Source organism: Triticum dicoccoides, chromosome 3B (genome assembly GCF_002162155.2).
Source record: "Triticum dicoccoides isolate Atlit2015 ecotype Zavitan chromosome 3B, WEW_v2.0, whole genome shotgun sequence".
Taxonomy (NCBI): domain Eukaryota; kingdom Viridiplantae; phylum Streptophyta; class Magnoliopsida; order Poales; family Poaceae; genus Triticum; species Triticum dicoccoides.
Genome location: NC_041385.1, coordinates 681,449,228 through 681,455,580, shown reverse-complemented (window position 1 = coordinate 681,455,580; position 6,353 = coordinate 681,449,228).

The window sequence follows — 6,353 nt, the reverse complement described above, 5'->3', positions numbered from 1 at the left end:
AAAAAAACTCCGGCAAACAAAAATTGATCTATTTATTAAATCTTCATTTTCCTAAATTTTGGGAAAGTCATATTATTCCCTCTCTCATATTTTGACACCGGAAAATTTATTGAAGATAAAACAAATAAATCAAACGATCCTCTTTTCAAAATTTGAGAAACTCTCAAATATGAAAATAACGAAATCTCCAACTCTCTCTCCGAGGGTCCTTGAGTTGCGTGAAATTTCTAGGATCAACAAAATGCAAGAAAATATGACATGCATGATGATCTAGTGTATAACATTCCAAATTGAAAATTTGGGATGTTACACGCGATCAATACCGGAGTCCTGTTAGCCTGCTACAGCCCGGTTCACCGGAGTCCTATTAGCCCAGTGCTACAGCCTGGATTCACTCGCTGATGACCGACACGTTCGATGCTGGGTCATGGATGCCTGTCCCTGTAAGTTTGTGCCACTTTGGGTTTACGACTAGCCATGTCAGCCCGGGCTCCTTATCATATGGATGCTAGCGACACTATCATATACGTGTGCCAAAAGGCGCAAACGGTCCCGGGCAAAGGTAAGGCGACACCCGTGGGGATACCGTGCGTGAGGCCGCAAAGTGATATGAGGTGTTACATGCTAGATCGATGTGGCATTGAGTCGGGGTCCTGACAGCTTTGGTATCAGAGCCTGACTGCCTGTAGGATTACCAAGCCAAACTGGTCGAAGTTGAGTCTAGAAATTCTTTAGTTATATAAGGGAATTGATTGTGGGATGGAACGTAAGGCTCTTTTTACTCCTTATACCCTATGCCTTCTGATCCGAGTCATCATAACTTTCCTACGGGGTTAAGAAACTAGGCTTTCTCTTCTTTCTATTAGGATCACATGTTGCTAATCCGTAGACTTATAAGATTGTTGGATTTAAGCCTCAGTTCAGCTCCTACTACTTCCGTATGTTAACTGTTGATCTCAGAACCTTGATATTATGATGATCGAGTGGTTATGCCACCATTTTTGTAGGATGTCTCAAATCTTTTCGAGCATTTACAGTTGTTATGCTGTCCGAGTCATCCCAGGTTTCTAAATAGTCTGAAGCATTTGCAAACTCCCTTCCTCCCGTTCCGATGTCCTTTGGGCCAGATTAACCACACTAACCGGTGAGTTGAGGTATTCTATTACCTCGACATATATGTTGGAGTTATTATTATGACCCTAGGTGTCTCAGGGGATCATCTAGTAGTCTAGCCATGTTTTGTGGTCCCAGTGTGATGACTCTGGCCATCATTCTCGAAAGCATCCCGTGATGCCAATTAGTTAGTAGGTATTCTACTTTTGGGTTTTGAACCCGAGATTTACCCTACTTACCTCATGTTAATAGGATTGCTAGTTCCTTTAGGATACTAGTAACCTTTGCGTTAGTCCTCGAGGTCCGTGGTATTTCCTTCTTCCAAATACTATGAACCACTTATGGCAGAAGTTCCTTGAACCAAAAGATCACAACCAGAGTGCTCTTGATGAGTCCTCCATTCATAGTTGTGAATCTGCTAGTCCTTCCTCTTCAGCATGGGTTATCCGGAAGAAATATGTTGAACTTGTTCGACATACTAACCTATGCATCCACAACTCAGAAAGATATATGTTCCTTTGAGTTGTCCCTCTTTATTTGTTTTCTGACCTTCGTCTATCAATTGATAGTCAAGAGTATGCGTGCGTTTCGTTCATCGATGCCTATTACTCTTGTGGTCCGTCAAGCCATTCTATTCCGGAATGACTAGGAGAAACAAACTCCAGAACCTCATCCATATCCAGGATTGGGTCAAAGCAGTTTATTCCGTAGCTCAAATGCAATCCAACTTTTGGTCTGTTCTACCTTGAAGTATTACCCATCTTTATATCAAGAATATCATGGGAATTGCACACCATCTTATGAACTCTTGATATAGTGATATTTCTCGCCCTCATTAGTCATTTCTCGGCTCCCGTGTGGTTGCAACCGGAATGCCGACAGGTGAACTATGATGTGTGAAATCTATACTCCTAGCAACTCTGTTGCTTGGTAGTTAAATGGACAATAACCTCATTCTTAGTGTGTTGATTTTTGAATCATCGCCCTAAGGTTGATCGTGCTACCTAGTCCCTATTCCGGGTGCACTCCTTGATCAATGAGTCAGGATCGTATCGGTCCCTCGCTCTTGTGATCATATCGTCTTGCCCTGAAAAGCAAGGTTGTTCTCGAGCTTAGTAACATATCGGTGGTTTGTGATTTTCTGAATATCTTCTCGGAAGTATTACCAGGTTGTCACCTGACCGCTATGTTGAGTTCGTGATCAAGATGGTTTCTTGTAAACCACCCATTCTCCAAGAGTCTGTGTTGGATACCCCTGAGCTAGATGGTTAAGCCGAACAACAACTTGGAGAGTTGGAAGATAAAAGCTTGCCTAACTTAGTTCATTTCCCAAAAGGGATATCTTGTGTTTGTGTGTGTTGAAGAAAGATGATATTTTCACTGATTGATCCTCGTGGTCAATTGTTGGATCTATTGTCTTACCCCAAACCTTTGATTTGAGTATGGGCTATCGTCAAATCAAATCAGAACCAGCGATGTTCGTAATGTTGTCTTACTCGTGGTTGATTCCTCGAGCATACACCATTACATCTTATGGTCTGACCAATACCATCACATTATTCGCATAATGGTGGAAGTCCAGTGATATGGAAATTTCGATGAGTTGCTGTTGATCCCATCAGCAGTATTTTGTCTCCCCCATGATTCATGTTGAACATCAACCTAGTGTTGGAAACTTTGTAAGCAATGCCTTCGTGTTCCGTTCATGAAGCCTATGCTTGGATGGAAGAAGTGACTTCCTCTAATTCATGTGCATTTGGTGCAAGTTGCCGCCGTGGGTTTGAGAAAGGTTTGTTTTGTTTCCTCTGGAATCGTCCCAAGTCAGTCATGCATGTGCAAAGTATACTATGGTTTGGCAGATTAATTACCTCCACTCCATATGTAATCCGTAGCACCCAAAGCCACCGATTGATTTGTTCAAGGAGAAGGACTTCCTTCATAAGAGCTAATCCGGACTTATGAAAGAACTTCGATATCCTCAATGATGGTTCCCTACCAGAACTCGGTAGTGTTTTATTGTAAGACTACCATGTGATCATGTTTGTCTGGAACAGCGTGTTCACACATGCGTAGCAGAACCAGCTCATGCTTTGGAGCTTGCTATCGTAGTTCATTTCCCGAGAATCTCGCAATGTCATCTCGTCGATTTGTGTTGCAAACTTCCATTTTTCTTCCTAGACTCGATGAGTCTGGAATATCCTGACACCAACCAGATCTAAATCTCAGGCAGATATGATGGTTGGAACATTTCCCAAGAACTATAATATTGGTCCCTCGATAACCGGTAAAGTGGATGTCGTGGCCAACACACCCAGCCGGAAGACCTATTATTGTAGTATCTTGTTTGAAGAAGTTGGTCACCTCCCCATAAGGATTTCGTAGGATCTACTTCCTAGTTGTTCCTTATGGATTTTTGTGTTCCTGAAGTCTGACCTTTTACTTGATGTTCTAGATATAAAACCATAATTATCTATGGATTACGCTAGCACATCAAGGAGAACATTAGAAGCGGAGTGCTAAATGTCTCTCGGTCGATCATCCAGATTTTGTTTCCTTGGCCTCGCTAAGGTGAAATCTGAGAAGCTGTTATCTTCCTATGCATCTGCATCGTCCATCACTATCCATCATGGTGGTATGTTGTGTTGCCAGGATCCTTGACACGGATGTTGGTAAAACCTTGATGAATATGGAAATGCTCAAGTTCTTGAGAGAATGCGCAAGCAAAATCATCCCTTGCGTTGTCTTCAACAAGGTAATCCACATCATCCATTCTAATCTGGGTATGCCATTCTACCGAAACCCTCCAAACGATCGCTCGAGAATTGCCTTAGGCTGGTATAAAGAGTTTCAATGATCTTTGAATCAAAGGTAATTCTTTCTGCCACTTAAGGGGATATTTCTATGAGTCACCTTCCCTAAGGTGCATCGTTATGGTGTCATGCCAACTTAGCTCCTCGCTATGTTGACAACCGTTCACCACCCTCTTAAGTGTGGAATTGTTGTCTACCTAGTGAACCTTTGTCATGTGTTTCACTCCATCCCTCTAGATGTGTGTTTTGTATCTCAGCTCGAGAGATGCTGCTATGTCTCATCCCATGAGTTGATCCTGAGTTGTTCGGTCTTCGAGAAGATCAATTCATCTAGAGTTTTCCTTTCCTCTTCTTGTCATGATTAGCTGGAGTTCTCAGAGGAAGACGTCGAGACAAAGATGAGGATCAAATCAACGCTCTTATGAAGTGCACCCTGGATCATGAAGATTATACTAGTTTGCGTTCCCCCTTCATCTTACCCTACGCTTGAATCTCGGGACGAGATTTTTGCTTAATGGGGGTGAGTTGTCACATCCCTAGTCCTGGTATGCAGTAGGCTAGCCCTTCATGTGTGCATCATGTTTAACTTTCAAATGAATTTGAAATGGGGACTGTTCAAACCCTAGCACCTAATGAATTCTACTAGGTTCAACTAAAAAATATTTTCAATAAACCCAAAATGCTCCTTAGAAAAGTTCATGATTTTTGTTAAAGGTGAAAACCTCAGCCAAAAATGATGCACATATTTCTAGGCCATTCTGGATTTTTGAATTAAATCTTATTATATTTGACTTTGGGCATTTAAATTCTATAAATAATTTAAATGTTCAAATAATGTTGGAACTATTTTTGGGCCACTGAAATAATTCAGCAAGTGTCCATGAATATTTTCAGGATTTTAGGAAATGCCTTGGTATTTTTCCTAAGCTCAAAACAGAGGCAAATAATTAGAAAACAAAAACAAATTAGAAAACAGAAGAGAGGGAGAGCTTACCTGGCGCTCACCTGGCAGCCCACCCAGCCCACCTGGCAGCCCACTGGCCGGCCCAGCACTGTGCTGGCCCGTGCCAGCCACCTGCTTCCTCTCGCCAGGCAGGCAGCGAGGAGCGTGCCGGTGCGCGCGCGGGCGCCACGCCACCAGGCTATCTGCCTGCGTCGCCTGGCCACCGCGACGCCTCGCGTCTTCTCCTTGGCACCACCCCGCAGCCCCCTTGGCCCCTCTCACTCTCTCTCGTGCTCTTCCCCCTCCTCTGCTCTCTCTCCCTCTCTGCCCGAGCGGAGCTTGCCGCCACCATACGCCGTAGACGCATCCTTCGTGCTCCCCTCGCCTCCCCGACGTGTCCACGAGCATCGCCACGCCTCCCTCGTCCTCCCCGTCCAGCCACGCCTCGCCGGAGGCCCTGCATCGACGCCATCATCATCATCTTTGTCCTTGGATCATCGGAGATCCCCGTCGTCGATGCGCCAGCCCCAGAGCTTCCCCGACCTCGCCGTCACCTCTGCTGCCCCCGTTGTGAGCTTCTCTCTCTATCCCCCCTGCTACCTCACTCCCGCGCGTCCTTTAGCCGCATCTTCTGTCAAGGCCGAAACCCACCGCCGCACGAGCTCGTCGCCGGTGATGCTCCGGTGACCATTTGGTCCCGGGCATGTGCCCATCGTACTCACAGCACCACATAGATGCCGTAGGTGCTAATCGCACATCGCCACGGCCACCACAACCGCGTCCCCGCACACCCCTGAGCTCCGGCCACCGCAAAGCTCGTTGCCGGTACCTCTGTAGGCCACCCCAGCTCCAGCCGCCTCCACCACTGGATGCGTCACTCCGCCAGCTCCCCGTAGATGCTCCCCGCGCGCCAAACCGGACCCCATAGCAAAATCCCGATGCCCTCCGCCGCGTTTTGGTCGCTGCCGGCAGAACTCCGGCGAAACCGACGTGGCGCTGTCATTAGCCACTAATTACGCCCTAACAAACCCCCCTAGCTCACTGACACCTGGGCCCCTTGCCCTAACTAATCTAGGTTTAATTTCTGTTTAGATTAGGTTAATAAGGTGGGACCCACCAGTCAGAGTTGACTATGCTGACATGTCCGTTGACCCGATCCCACCTGTCAGTGTCACTAACAACACTGGGTCACTGACCAGTGGACCCCACTGGTCAGATTTGACCTGGCCAACCGCAGTTGACCCGCTGACGTCATAGTGATGCAATGCTGACGCAGTTAACCATTTTCTGGATTTAATTTAATTCTGAAAATTCCAAAAAATGCCCAAAACTTCTAAAATTCATAGAAATTCAACCGTAGCTCCAAATCAAATAATTTATATATGAAAAATGATCAAAAAAATCCAATCTATCCATCTGTACCATTTTCATGCATGTTTGAACAACTTAAATCTGCTGTATACAACAAATTGAATAATTGGCATTTA